Here is a 15,932-nt window from a genome sequence, read left to right as displayed (position 1 = left end):
GTTCCACGACGATCCCCAATGCGGCCACGCTGGTGTCTTAAAGACATACTCTCGCATCCAGCTTCGGTACTACTGGCGCGGTATGTACCGCTTCGTTCGCCAGTACGTCCGGTCCTGCCTCATATGCCAACGACGCAAGACGCCACCTCAACATGCCACCGGCCCCTTGCAACCTTTACCATGCCCCGCGCGCGCGTTCGACCGCGTCGGCATTGACCTATACGGTCCGCTTCCCAACACTCCAAGCGGCAACCGCTGGGTTATTGTCGCTATCGACCACCTCACGCGGTACGCCGAAACTTCAGCCCTAGCATCTGCCACAGCAAAAGACGTCGCCAGTTTTCTCCTTCGAAACCTGATTTTACGCCATGGAGCACCTAGAGAATTACTGAGCGACCGTGGTCGCGTTTTTCTCTCCGACGTCGTTGCAGCATTGCTAAAGGAGTGTCGCATCATTCACCGCACCACCACGGCATATCATCCTCAAACTAATGGGATGACAGAGCGTTTCAACCGCACCCTTGGCGACATGTTGGGCATGTATGCTTCCTCTGACCACTCGAATTGGGATCGCATTCTGCCTTTCGTCACCTACGCTTACAACACCGCCAAGCAAAGCACCACTGGGTTCTCCCCTTTCTTTCTCCTTTACGGACACGAACCTTCATGCACTATGGACACGATTCTGCCTTACCGACCAGATGCTTCGGAGTGCACGACTGTTTCTAGAGCGGCTGCTTACGCCGAAGAATGTCGCCAGCTCGCTCGTTCGTTGACATCCCAGGACCAGTGGCGCCAAAAGCATCGCCATGATTCATCTACTGCGGCTACGTGCTTTGCTCCTGGCTCGCTGGTCTGGTTGTGGGTGCCCTCTACACCTCCAGGCCTTTCCTCTAAGCTGCTCTCCAAGTACCACGGTCCTTATAGGGTACTGAAAAAAACATCCGCGGTCAACTACCTCATCGAGCCAACGGAAGCGCCTTCCGACCAGCGTCGTCGCGGCCAGGAAATTGTGCACGTCTCCCGGCTCAAGCAGTGCCATGACCCCCCTGTGTTTTCCTGCCCTTAGGTCGCCAGGATGGCTACTCTTTCGGTGGGGAGTGATTGTACTGAAGGCACTTGGCAGTGGGCATGGTGCTAGTGGAGGAGAAGAAGACGACGTGAAGTGCTTGCTTCCCCGTTACGATATAGCGCCGATCTGTTTAAGCCTAGCGCCACAACCTATAACTAGGGACCTTTCTGCTAGGCGAACACCCCCGTTGCAATATATATATATATATATATATATATATATATATATATATATATATATATATATATATATATATATATATATATATATATATATATGAGCACTATGTTACCTGTGTGGGCACTCTATGTTACCTGGCTGTGTACTCCCTCGAGTGCACATCCAGGTAAGATAGAGTGCGCTTATATATAGTGATTATCTTTTTACACATGGTACAGATAGATCGTCTACCTGAACGATGTATTAATTAACTTTACCTACTGGCGTATCCAAGCAAAAAAAAAATGGGGGGTGCACCTGCCTCCCCCTCCCTATCTATCTTGACCGTATTGATCACCACGCGCCATCAACACTACATACGTACATCAAAGCCTCATGCAGCGAATAATCCCTCACGACAAATAACAATTGCGCGGCCACTTTGCTAGTGAGCGTATATGATTATACAACCATTTAAGTAGCTGTTCTCGTCGCTTTCGTGCTGACCACAAGTACGAGTAACTGCTGTGTCGATATTAGCACGCGTAGAAGAAGGGCAGCGCGGATCCCGTAAATGCTTGCTTGGGAGTACAACTGAATAATTTATAATTGTGAGTTGGCTGAGTATGAAAGTTGTGTGCGGGGTATGGCCGTATTTGATTACGCGAGCATGCAAGCAGTATGCCTGCTTCACTTTGTCCGAAGTTCCGCTGCCGCTGCAAGCCAGCCATCGCCACATTTTGTTGCCTTTATTCCTTACGCTACGGGAAATATGGTTCCACCTATTCAAGATAAGGCCTGACATTCTCAAGAACACGCCACTGGGCGCCATAAGAAGCGTGTATATGTGTGGCGATTCCGAATTTCTGATCGGTGGGTGTCACAGCTATCGCGGCTGCCCGCCCACCGTCCGCCATTCAAAGCAGACGGAGCTGTACATGGTGCGCGCTGATTGGCTCGTGTCCGCCGGCAAAAGTTCGTGCATAGTTCGTCTAAAATCTCTGTATATACTTTAAAAAACAAGACAGCGCACCAAGACACTTTAAACTCAATAATTTGTGTTTAAATACCAGCCTTCCTTCCAGCTACGATTTTTTTAAATCTCGAAGGCCGTGCTTTTTCAACATGTACGCCCTAAAAGGAAATGCAGATCTCGGAGACTAAATTCACTTGTTAACCGCAGTGCGGCGCTGCCGCAGTATAACGGTTGACGGTGAGCTGGGCCACGTTATGCTGCTGTGAGCTGGAGAGTGCTCGTTGCAGTTACACGGTAATTTAATCATATTGTTACGTAAGAAGACGCAAATGAAAAGCTATATACAAGTATATTTACAACGTAATACGCCGCACTTGGCCAAGAGGCAACAGCCCGCGCTAGCCTCCAATCGTTGTCGTCGTCTTCGTACTGCTCGCCTCTTCGTCATCGGTAATACTATTCCGTAGCACTACCCCCGGCGGCAAAAGCGCCGTCCCGGAGCGACTAAAGGCCGGACTTGGAAACAGTGTAGTAGGCCTTGAGCCTACTGACGTGCACGACATCACTAGGTGCCACAGTAGATGACGAGGTTGAGCTCACAGGGGCAATTTCGTACGTCATAGGCGTCACCTGGCGCAGCACGCGGTAGGGCCCTGTGTATCGCGAAAGGAGCTTCTCTGAAAGTCCGACGTGACGGGAGGGCAACCAGAGGAGCACGAGCGCACCAGGCGAAAACTGTACGTCACGGTGGCGGGCGTTGTACTGACGCTGCTGAGTGGTTTGCGAGTCCGTCAGTCGAGCACGGGCACGCTGGCGTGCATGGTCGGCGAGAGCGATGGCGTCGCGCGCATACTCGCTTGTTGAGATCGAAGCAGGAGGAAGTGCCTTGTCAAGGGGCAAGGTCGGTTCGCGACCGTAGAGCAGATAAAAGGGAGAAAATCCGGCGGTGTCGTGCCGGGAAGAATTATAAGCGAATGTGACGTAAGGAAGGGCAATGTCCCAGTCGCGGTGGTCCTTGGAAACGTACTTTGACAGCATATCGGTAAGAGTACGGTTTAACCGCTCTGTCAGGCCATTGGTTTGAGGATGGTATGAGGTAGTCAGCTTGTGTTGAGTGGAGCAGGAACGTACAATGTCGGCGATAACTTTCGAGAGGAAGTTACGACCACGGTTAGTGAGCAGCTGTCGCGGGGCGCCATGAAGTAAGATAATGTCACGCAAGAGGAAGTCCGCGACGTCAGTGGCGCAACTGGTAGGGAGAGCCCGCGTGATAGCGTATCGGGTGGCGTAATCAGTTGCGACGGCTACCCATTTGTTCCCAGAGGATGACGTGGGAAAGGGACCGAGGAGGTCTAATCCAACACGAAAGAACGGTTCCACAGGGACAGTGATCGGCTGGAGATGACCGGCAGGTAGCACCTGAGGTGTTTTCCGACGCTGGCAGGTATCGCAGGCAGCAACATACTGTCGGACGGAGCGAGCGAGACCAGGCCAATAGAAGCGGCGGCAGCCGCGGTCGTACGTGCGGGTTACGCCAAGATGTCCTGCAGTAGGTGCGTCATGCATCTCAAAGAGCACAGTCTGTCGTAGATGTTTTGGCACGACAAGAAGAAGATCAGATCCGTCAGGAAGGAAGTTCCTTCGGTACAGAATGCCGCCCTGGAAAACATATCGGCGAACGGATGCGTCGGTAGTTGTAGAGCGCAGACGCTCGATGAGTACTCGCAGCGATAGGTCTTGGTACTGCTCATCGGCGATGTTAGCGAAGGCAGACACAGAGAAAATGCCGTCGGCGGTACTACTGTCGGCGTCGTCAGGCTCGTCTACCGGGTAGCGAGACAGGCAGTCAGCGTCCTTGTGTAGTCGGCCAGATTTGTAGGTGACAGAGAACGAATATTCTTGGAGGCGTAAGGCCCAGCGACCAAGTCTTCCTGAAGGGTCTTTCAATGAGCATAACCAACAAAGCGCGTGATGGTCTGTGATAACGGAAAAGGGTCGGCCATATAAGTATGGGCGGAACTTCGCAACCGCCCAAACTAGGGCCAGACACTCACGCTCAGTGATGGAATAGTTGCGCTCCGCGGGTGAGAGGAGCCTGCTGGCGTAAGCGATAACACGGTCGTTGCCGCGCTGGCGTTGTGCCAGTACTGCGCCAATTCCGTGACCGCTGGCATCGGTACGAACTTCGGTAGGCGCAGAAGGATCGAAATGGGCCAGAACGGGAGGCGTTGTGAGAACGTCGATTAGATGCGAGAATGCAGAGGCCTCGTTATCGCCCCACTGGAAAGGGGCGTCTTTTTTCAAAAGCTCGGTTAGTGGTCGTGCGATGGCCGCGAAATTTTTCACGAAGCGGCGGAAGTAGGAACAAAGGCCAATGAAGCTGCGCACATCCTTGACACACTTCGGAACAGGAAATTGCCTAACATCATGGATCTTGCCTGGGTCCGGTTGCACTCCGTTCGCGTCAACGAGATGCCCAAGGACGGTAATCTGGCGACGGTCGAATTGGCACTTCGATGCGTTCAGTTGCAGACCGGCGCGACGAAAAACGTCCAGGACTGCCGAGAGGCGCTCGAGGTGCGTAGCGAACGTTGCGGAGAATACTATGACGTCGTCCAAGTAGCACAGGCATATGGACCATTTGAAACCGTGAAGAAGGGAGTCCATCATGCGTTCAAAAGTGGCAGGAGCGTTACATAGACCAAGCGGCATCACTTTGAATTGATAAAGACCGTCCGGAGTTACAAAAGCAGTCTTCTCGCGGTCGAGATCGTCCACAGCAATCTGCCAGTAGCCGGAGCGGAGGTCAATAGAAGAGAAGTAGTGAGCACCATGGAGGCAGTCAAGGGCGTCATCGATCCGAGGTAGGGGATACACGTCCTTTTTGGTAACCCTGTTAAGGTCCTGATAATCCACGCAAAAGCGCCATGAGCCATCCTTCTTTTTTACCAGTACAACCGGTGACGCCCATGGACTACATGACGGTTCTATGATGTTATTGGCAAGCATTTTGCGAACTTCAGCGTGAATAACTTGACGCTCAACCGGTGACACTCGATACGGGCGGCGATGAATAGGAGGGGCATCGCCGGTATTAATGCGATGTTTAACAGTTGTAGTTTGGGCCAAAGGACGATCGTCAAAGTCAAAAATATCGTTGTAGGAAAACAGAACGCGGTAGAGCTCACGAGCGTGCTCGGACGGCATGTCGGGCGCAATCATTTTCTGTAGGTCGGCGATGGTGCAAGTTGTCGACTAAGATGGTAGAGGAGGATCGGCTGAATGGCTGTCTACCTCAATAGATGCTATTGAGTGATCTTCGAATGAGCAAAGCTGGGCCAGAGACATCCCGCGTGGCAGCACTTGTGTCGTCAAGCCAAAATTGACCACGGGCAGGCAGACGCAATTAGCCGTAATAGATAAAACGGTATGAGGTACCGTGATCCCGTGTGTAAGGAGGACGTCTTGTATAGGAGCCGCGATATAGTGACCGTCGGGCACTGGTGGGGATGGCACTAGGTCAACGTAAGTCAGTGCCGTAGGTGGCAAGCGAACAAAGTCGACGGAACTGAGGCGACTGGGGTGTGGTTCAGCGGGATCCAGAACAGGCAGGTCAAGGCGGAGAGTACTGGCGGAACAATCAATTAGAGCAGAATGTGCGGAGAGGAAGTCTAAGCCGAGGATGATGTCATGGGGACAGTGGGCGATGACCGTGAATAGCACGACTGTTGAGCGATCGGCGAAGGAGACGCGGGCGGCACACATACCAATTACAGGGGCTGTTCCGCCATCGGCGACACGGACAACAAGCGTCGTGGCGGGCGTGATTATTTTTTTCAGGCGGGTACGAAAGTCCGCGCTCATTACCGACAAATGCGCCCCAGTGTCCATAAGAGCAGATACAGGAACACCGTCGACTTGCACGTCAAGAAGGTTCAGATGAGTGGGCAACGTCAGTGGAGGATTTGGCGGCGTAGGGAGCAATGCAGCGTCACCTCTGTATCGTAATCTGTATCTAATCTGCTCAGCATGCAGCGCGCTCTGTGTTCATGGCACGATACGCCCCCATGTGATAAGGGCGTTACCCGCCTGTTCACAACGTGTATAAAACCAGTGCTGAATAAACGCTGGGGCTCACTTTTGCCCAGCAAGTGACACACGACGTGTCGTCGTCTGCTCCACTCGATGCATGGTGTCAGAAGTGGTTAGCATGGCAATGCACTTCCTGCACGACGCGTGAAGACCAGCGATCCTGTGGCGGAAAATGGATTTCCTCAAAGCACCGGAGCCGCTCCTTACAACAGGCGACCTGCGCAAGAACTGGCAGCTCTTCAAACAAAGGTTTGAAATTTTCCTCACGGCGTCAGAGGTCGCAGAAAAGCCTCGGACTGAGTCCAAGAAGACAGCGTTGCTCTTGAGCGTCGCGGGCGCAGAGGCCATTGAAGTCTTTAACACCTTCACGTTTGCAGCAGGCGAGAAGAACGACGACTATGCCACAGTGGTGAAAAAATTTGATGAGTATTGCATTGCACAGACCAATGAGGTTCACGAGCGGTATATGTTCAGGAGAAGAATCCAAGCTGCTGGCGAACCAGTGGAGCATTTCTTACGAGACCTGAAGAATCAAGCACGTGCTTGCAACTTTGGAGCTTTGGCGGAATCGATGGTCAGGGACCAAATTGTGTTCGGGATAAATGACGACACGGTACGTGAAAAGCTCCTCAGGGACAACAACTTGACCCTGCAGAAAGCAGAACAAGCCTGTAAAGCAGCTGAAGCATCAGCAACTCACAAGGAAATGTGGAACCAGGAACACCAAGTGCATCCTATCAGCAGGACTAGCACGAGCCGCGAAAACCGAGAACAGACACGTTATGACTGCCGAAACTGCGGCGGAAAACACTCCCCAAGAAGGTGCCCTGCTTTTGGAAAAACGTGCCGGAGATGTCAGCGGAAAAACCACTTTGCCAGATGTTGTAAAGCGACGGCAGTTGTTGGCGAGTTGCAAAGCGGCCAAGACGATTTCGAGATTCTCGACGTATCCGCAAAGAATGTGTCCAGCACGCATGACTGGACGGTGGAAGTCCAAATCAAGAACGTGGCAGTTCAGTTAAAGGTTGACACGGGATCGCAGGCAAATTTGTTGCCTTATGGATTATACGCCAAAATGAACCCACAGCCGCCCCTGTACCCCAGCAGCGCGATTTTACGCTCCTACGGCGGAGATGTAATCAAACACATTGGCGTCATGCGGGCCGAAGTCTCTTTAAATGGTTGCATTGCCATGCTGAGCTTTTTCGTGGCACGAAAGGGGCGCCAAGCAATCCTAGGACTTGAGGCGAGTGAACGCCTGGGACTGATTTCACGCGTGAACAGCGTGTCGCAAAACAGCTCTGAAGAAGTGGTTGCCAGCTTTCGTCACCTTTTCACCGGCACCGGCTGCGTCAAACGAGTATACCACATGGTGCTTCGCAAGGACGCCACGCCAGTGGTTCAGAGACCTCGTCGAGTGCCACTGGCTTTAGAGGAGCCACTTCGGGAGGAGTTGTCACGTATGGAACAAGCCGGAATAATTGCAAAAGTCACTGAGCCAACAGACTGGGTGAGTCCCCTTGTTATCGTACGAAAGAAAGACGGGAAGCTGCGAGTCTGCATGGACCCCAGGAAAATAAATGAGTGCCTCAAGCGCGAGCACTACGCGATGCCGAGGCGGGAAGACATAGAGGCCGAGCTGGCCGGCGCAAGAGTATTCACTCGCCTAGATGCAAACGCAGGGTTTCACCAAATTCCCTTAGATGACGAGACGTCTAGGATATGCACTTTTGCGACACCCTTCGGCCGCTATCGATTTTTGCGACTGCCTTTCGGAATATCATCAGCGTCCGAAGTATTTCAGCAAACCCTAAGTGAAATTTTTGACGCGCTTCCTGGCGTTAGAGTGTATGTCGATGACATACTCGTGTGGGGCAATTCCCAACAAGAGCACGACCAACGTCTAAGATCAGCGCTAGAAGCGGCAGAACGTGCGGGCCTTACGTTCAATCCAGCAAAGTGCGAGTTTGGCGTTCAACAAATTGAATTCCTGGGCGACGTGATAAACGAAGAAGGAATCCGTCCAAATGCATCCCATGTTGAGTGCATGTTGCAGATGGCACCCCCTAGTGATAAACTAGCAGTTCAACGCATGCTGGGTGTCGTGAACTATTTTGGAAAGTTTTTGCCAACACTAGCAGAAAGGACAACGCTTCTCAGAAGCTTGCTAAAAAAAGACACTGTTTTCGAATGGTCGGCAAATCACGAAAAAGAGTGGAGAGCGCTGTGCGACAGCCTTAGCAAGCAGCCCTTGCTATCAGTTTTTGACCCTGAAAAAGAAACCAGGTTATCATGCGATGCGTCACAAAACGGAATCGGTGCTGCCTTGCTGCAGTATCACAACGGTGCATGGAAACCGGTTGCGTACGCCTCCAGAGTGCTTACTGATACGCAGCAACGCTATTCACAAATTGAAAAGGAAGCAATGGCCATAGTTTTCGGCTGCGAGAAATTTCACCATTTCATGTATGGGCGGAAGGTTATCGTTGAGACTGACCATCGTCCGTTGATCTCCATATCGCAGAAGGCGATCGGTGACATGCCGCCAAGACTGCAGCGATTTTTTTTGCGTCTGCTACGCTATGACATTTTAATGCATTATGTTCCAGGAAAACAGCTTCTACTGGCGGACATGCTGTCCAGGGCTTCCGTTAAGGGCGCAGCATATAACGCAGATAACAACAACGACGACGTCGAAGTGCACGCAGTAAGTGTGGTTGATTCTCTTGTCAGCGAAACCACGTGGAAAGAACTGGCTTCCGAGACACGAAAGGACACGCAGCTCGCCGCTGTGCTAAAGCACCTGGAGAACGGGCAACCAATTGAAGGACCGTTCAAGCCTTTTGCCGCTGAGCTATCGGAAGTAAAAGGGGTTCTCTTGAAAGGCTGTAAGATTGTCATTCCGGCCAGTATGAGGCGCGATATGTTGGCAAGAATTCATCAAGGCCACATGGGAATTAACAAGTGCAAAGAAAGGGCACGGCGCCTGGTGTTCTGGCCAGGAATGAACACTGATATCGAGACGTTTGCACAGGCATGTTCTGTATGTAAAACGTTCGCTTACAAGTTGCCGCAAGAGCCTTTGCTTATGCGTCCGGTTCCAGACCAACCATGGTACCGCGTCGGCATGGACATTTTTAGCCACGCAGGTCGGTCCTACTTGTGTGTTTATGATGCCCTATCGAATTTTCCCGAAGTCCAACAGCTCGTAGACACTTCAGCAAAAACTACTGTAGATGCAGCAAGTGCCATATTTTCCAGATATGGCATACCTGTAGAGGTATGCACTGATAACGGGCCTCAGTTTTCCAGTAGAGAACTTGCCATGTTCTCAAAAGTGTACGATTTCAAACACGTGACCTCAAGCCCGTATTTTCCCCGCTCCAACGGACTCGCCGAAAAGGGGGTACAAGTAGTCAAGAGAATCTTGAAGAAAACAACTGAAGCTAAACAAGACTTTTGGCTTGGTCTTCTCGCTTACAGGTCAACTCCACTGGAATGCGGCTGGTCACCAGCCGAAATATTACAGGGACGCTCGCTGCGAACAACTCTACCAGCCGTTCAGGTCGGACAAAGCCGGCGGGTTGACAAACGCCAGCAAAAAGACTACTCAAGAGGGCCACTCGCACCGCTCAACAACGGCGAAACGGTCAGAATAAAAGACAGCTCATCATGGAGAAGAAAGGCTCGGGTTCTTCAGTCGTCTGGTCAACCAAGGTCATACGTTGTCATGACTGAAGACGGGCAACTCTTGCGACGCAACCGCGAGCATCTGCTGCCAACCAGAGAATCTTTTCGCCTTAGCGGTCCTCCTCACGACGACGAAGGTGTTTTTCAAGAATACGCTGCCCCTGCCAGCACACAACACGACCCAGAGGCGGCGCAAAATCCAAACAGCACAGCGAGCATTGTGCCGACAGTTCCGCAACAAGCAGCTGCTCCAAGGACTACAAGACAACGCAGACCACCTCGGCGCTTAATGTATGACGCGAACTTTCAACAAGTGCCGTGACTGTATTCAGTGCTCTGATCTTTGCTGTAGTTTTTGATGTGCAGTGATTCTTTAACTTTCTTTTTGTTCTCCCGAGCTAAAAGCGCTCCTTGTCCTTAGTTTTTTTTTTTCGTTACGAAGGGGGATGTATCGTAATCTGTATCTAATCTGCTCAGCATGCAGCGCGCTCTGTGTTCATGGCACGATACGCCCCCATGTGATAAGGGCGTTACCCGCCTGTTCACAACGTGTATAAAACCAGTGCTGAATAAACGCTGGGGCTCACTTTTGCCCAGCAAGTGACACACGACGTGTCGTCGTCTGCTCCACTCGATGCTGTCCAGGGCTTCCGTTAAGGGCGCAGCAGATAACGCAGACAACAACAACGACGACGCATTGTTTGTGAGGCGTTGCATCATTCAGTTTTCCGGCTGGGAGCGGCGTCCGAAGGGAGTCGGCGAAAAGGAGCGACGGGGCTGGGGAGAGCGAGATTGTCGTCCTTGGGGCGAAGGTGAACGAGAATAGGGGCGGTTCGGCGCAGGAGAGTCAGTGGCGGCATTATCGGAGCGTGCGGCATAAGGACGAGAAGGGTCACCCGAGGGGCGAGAATAGGCAGTATAAGCAGACCGGGTCGGGGAAGTCCAGCGACTTCGACAGTGCCGAGAAATGTGCCCGATGCGACGGCAGTGAAAACAAATGGGCTTGTCGTCAGCAGTGCGCCATTCAGCTGGGTTGCGGAAACGTGGTGGGTAAGACGATGCGGGACGGGGCGGAATCGAAGAAGCCGGATGGGTATCAGGGTGATGGGCCGAGCAGATGGTGTGAAGGCCCATGTTTTCGAACTCCTGGCGGACAACTGCCTGGATCAGGGAAACCGTGACTGCCGGTGCGTTGGTGGGGCTGGAGTCGAAGGCAGCCGGATAGGCGGCCTCAATCTCACGCCGAACGATCTTGGTAATATCACCGGTGTTGTTGGGACGAGGAGCGTCGGCACAGGAAGAAGTCGCTGGGGTGTTGGGCAAACGGGCAAACTGCTGATCGATACGTCTGCTTTTAGCGAGTTCCAGGCGGCGGCACTCTTTGATAACAGCATCCACCGTCGCGACGTTGTTGAACACGAGCAAGTTGAAGGCGTCATCGGCAATGCCTTTGAGGATGTGGGATACCTTGTCTGACTCAGGAATGTGTGCATCAACTTTGCGGCACAGAGCCAGGACGTCCTGAATGTACGTGACATAGGGCTCAGTTGACGTCTGCACACGGCCGGAAAGCGCCTTCTGCGCGGCAAGTTTGTGACCGTAGGGGTTGCCGAACAAGTCTCGGAGCTTTTGCTTGAACGAATCCCAACTGGTGAGCTCCTCTTCGTGCGTCCGAAACCAAACTCGAGGTGTGCCACCGAGGTAAAAGACTACGTTGGCAAGCATGATAGTAGGGTCCCACCGGTTATTGCGGCTGACGTGTTCGTACAGGCTGATCCAGTCGTCGACGTCGTCCCCATCTTTGCCCGAGAATACGCCAGGATCACGAGGAGCAGGGAGAGAGATGTAGGTCGTCGAAGTGGCAGGAGGGGTCGGAGGCGGCTGAGGCGAATTGTCATCGCCGGGAGCCATGAAGCTAGGCTCGACGTACCGTCCACTGCGAAGCTCCGTGACGAGGTACAGGGAACGTCCACCTCCACCAGATATGTTACGTAAGAAGACGCAAATGAAAAGCTATATACAAGTATATTTACAACGTAATACGCCGCACTTGGCCAAGAGGCAACAGCCCGCGCTAGCCTCCAATCGTTGTCGCCGTCTTCGTACTGCTCGCCTCTTCGTCATCGGTAATACTATTCCGTAGCAATATTTTCGAAGTGCCTAAACAAACTGTGATCCGTACCGTGTGCATAAACCATCAGGAAACATCTGGACTCGTGTAACGCCATTAGTTCGCCTTATGTTTCCTGTGATACGCCACTGTCTTATGTGTACTACAGCGGCCGTCCGAGCTGCCTTTGTTCTCGCCTGTCCGCGTTCGCCCGTGGAATACCTGGTACTGTGGCTTCGAATTATGGTGCATGGAAGAATTTGTTGAAAGTTGTGCTTTCGTGCGCGGGTGTTCATCGGCAATTTGACAGTGTTCGCGCTGGAAAGAGCATCGTCGCGTGGTGCCTGCGAGACGAAGGAGCCGTTTGCCGACCAGATTGAAGGTAAGCATGTCTGACGCTTGCGCGCATTCTCGCAGCTCCTGGTTCATGTAGTAAGCTTTGTGGAGCGACAACAGGGCACTTTCTGAGCGTACGTTGACCATGTTGCTCTGCACATTGAGCAAAGCGTTTCACGAGGGGAGTTTCCGTGAAATGTATTATTTCTTACCGCTTACTTGCTTTATGGAGTGATGTGCTACCACCGCTGATCGTTGGGACTTAATGGGCAAATATTTACGTAAACGCTGAAAGTTACTGTTTTCTTGGTAGTTTCCCGGCAAGAAATCCTTCCGTAGATATTAATTTCCGCAAGTTACGTGTGTAATACATGTCGATGTGTCACGGGCATCGCGAGTTGGCACGCGACTGCGATGTTTGACACTTGAACAGATATTAGCTTGTGGGAAGATTACTTTATTGATAGTGTTCAGTTTGAAGTCCAGCTTCGCGAGAACTTGTCTGCATTGTTTGTGTTCGACGTGCTCGCGTATTTGTCTTTTATATTGAGGGGCAAATATAGACCGACATAACAGCGAAATTTCTTTTTAACGAGGCATGTCAATCAGACGCTCGTTTTCATTAATATTTTCATCCGAAGAACAGGATGTCAGTGCCTGCGATTGTTAAAGACAGTGGCTTGTAGCGCTGCCTAATAAGGGATGCGATTTTCTTGCGATGCTTTCCGCTCGATGTTTGCCACTCTTATAACCCACCTTCCATGGCTGGCTGTTCTAGTTAATAACGATAGCCGAATGTCGGTCAGATCAATGAGCAAAAGGAGTAGCATCGGAAAAGGGATCGCTACAAAATCGCGGCCTAGGTTTTAGACCCTTCGTAATCGATTGATTATGCAAACTAGAAGTGAGGCGTGCAGACAGGACACAAGAGTAAAGAAGTGGACAACACGAACGCCGACTATCAACTGAAGGGAGCACTTCTTTACTCTTGTGTCCACTTCTTACTTCTTGTCCACTTCTTTACTCTTGTGTCCTGTCTGCACGCCTCACTTCTAGTTTGCATAATGAATCCTTACCAACTAGCTCAGCTTTCTGTCGTAATCGATTGTTCGTTTGATTTCCTAGATATTGGAGTTTTGGTGATAATTTCCCAGCTGGTCTGAGGTTTGCTGCTGGTTTTATTCCCGCCTGAATTTTACCTTATAACAGTGTAACCACTTGAGATATAACTACAAGACATCTGTACAAGCAGGCACACCAAGATTTGTTGGCCAGTTGCCTACTCCTAAATGTCATGTACTACTTAGCAGCTGCTGCAGAAATGTTTGAAAGAATTTGTGAGCAGTTTAATACCTGAGTGAAGTGGCAGCTCAGTCTGTTTCAAACAACAATTAGTTAAAAGCTTCTGTGTTGCCATGATGTTTTTATGCACTGTTTTTGACTGCTCCACGTTTCTTAGCTGTGTGCATACAGGCCAGGCTGTTCTTGCTTATATACATATTTTTGAATGAGTGAAAAAGATTGGCTTTTGTTTTGTTTTTCAGGTCCCAAGCACCACATTCCAGAGGTCTGCTGTGAGCAGACGTGGCAAATTGCAGTAACATCCAGATAGTCCAATAAACTGTTCGTAGTTTCAGACAAACCTTTGCAAAGTATAGTCAAAACTTTCTTTTAAAAGTGCGAGCACTGATCCAACCTGATCTTTCTATCCAAACATTACATTTTATATTACATAGTAACAAAGACATAACTAGAACAGCAGCACTGCAGTGAGGAACGTACACATGGCACTCCAAGTGTTATACTGAAATAATCTATGAAGTCTAATTACTTTGTAATTTTAGAACAAATTGGCATGAATTTCTGAGCCATAGCAGAGTTCCAATCCGTGCGCTGCATCATGTAGAGAACAGTAACCTTACAATGAAAACCAATGCAAAACTTTTTAACTCAGGAAATGTTTATAAAAATAAAATGTGCACACGGAACTCATCTATGCATGTCTACGTAAAATACAGGATTTCATCACTGCGGCCACATAAAGGATGCATAAAGGTAGGACACACGAAGGAAACATAAAAGCAGTGGCCAAATTTCAACATGGAGGACCCGCCGTGGTTGCTCAGTGGCTATGGTGTTAGGCTGCTGAGCACGAGGTCGCGGGATCGAACCCCGGCCACGGCGGCCGCATTTCGATGGGGGCGAAATGCGAAAACACCCGTGTACTTAGATTTAGGTGCACGTTAAAGAACCCCAGGTGGTCGAAAATTCCGGAGTCCTCCACTACGGCGTGCCTCATAATCAGAAAGTGGTTTTGGCACGTAAAACCCCATAATTTAACATGGAGGAAACATAAAGTACGGTAACATAAGGGATACATAAAGGGAGGACACATGAAGGAAACGTAAAAGCAGTGGCGAAAGTTCAACATGGAGGAAACATAAAGTACGGTAACATAAGGGATACATAAAGGGAGGACACACGAAGGAAACATAAAAGCAGTGGCCAAATTTCAACATGGAGGAAGCATAAAGGACATTTCCTCATGTGAACTGCGGGAAACATACAGTAAACATAAAGGGCATAACCATTTTCATAAGGGAAAGTACCTTCGAGCTCCTGGGGCTCGAGAGAGTGGTTGCTACTCCGTCAGGGAGCTCTGTAAGTACTGCCACCGATACATTTATTGGAGCTGTGCGGGGTAACTCCAACGACCTACAACGGAGCCACCAGCACAAGAGCTGCGCCGAAGCCGTCGCCTCGCTGGACTTTCGCCGTCACGCTCAATCATGGCCACAGAGCTAAATACCCCGCACCTCCATTAAATGTTACACACGAGGTATTCAATGCAGAACCAGATGAATCTGATTGATAGGCGCGGATGTCTAAGCGCGGTCTCGCTGCAGCTTGGCTAACGTCGTTCTCCTCTTTCTTTCATCTGGTTGTCTGCGTGGCAGGCGTGGTTCTGACAGCTTGCGACATTATGAGCCTGGCAATGTTTAACGCTAGAACGTTATCCAGTGAGGCGAGTCTAGAAATAATATTGGAGGAATTAGAGCGCAGGAAATGGGATATAATAGGGCTCAGTGAAGTTAGGAGGCCAAAAGAAGCATATACAATGCTAAAAAGCGGGCACGTCCTGTGCTACCGGGGCTTAGCGGAGAGACGAGAACTAGGAGTCGGATTCCTGAATAATAGGAATATAGCTGGTAAGATACAGGAATTCTATAGCAACAACGGGAGGGTGGCAGGTCTTATTGTGAAACTTAATAGCAGGTACAAAATGAAGGTCGTACAGTTCTACGCGCCTACATCCAGTCATGATGACCAGGAAGTCGAAAGCTTCTATGTAGACGTGGAATCGGCGATGGGTAAAGTTAAAACAAAATACACTCTACTGATGGGCGACTTCAATGCCAGGGTAGGCAAGAAACAGGCTGGAGACAAAGCAGTGGGGGAATATGGCATAGGCACTAGGATTAGCAGGGGAGAGACAT

The 15,932-nt window shown here is 50.7% G+C and overlaps 1 protein-coding gene and 1 long non-coding RNA gene across 5 annotated transcripts in view; one reads left to right on the top strand and one right to left on the bottom strand.

Annotated features, from left to right (window-relative positions):
* LOC139057690 (acid phosphatase type 7) overlaps positions 1 to 15,932 on the bottom strand; it is a 297,629-nt gene that overhangs the window by 55,906 nt on the left and 225,791 nt on the right. The gene's annotated exons all lie outside the window — the stretch shown is intronic.
* Positions 8,948 to 10,595, top strand: LOC139057692 (uncharacterized). Its single transcript, XR_011512993.1, has 2 exons — positions 8,948 to 9,006; positions 9,783 to 10,595. It is a non-coding gene; the product is annotated as an uncharacterized lncRNA (long non-coding RNA).

This window comes from Dermacentor albipictus, chromosome 3 (genome assembly GCF_038994185.2).
Source record: "Dermacentor albipictus isolate Rhodes 1998 colony chromosome 3, USDA_Dalb.pri_finalv2, whole genome shotgun sequence".
Lineage (NCBI taxonomy): Eukaryota > Metazoa > Arthropoda > Arachnida > Ixodida > Ixodidae > Dermacentor > Dermacentor albipictus.
The sequence above is the reverse complement of the archived record's forward strand: the minus strand, read 5'-3'. Positions and strand labels throughout refer to the sequence as shown.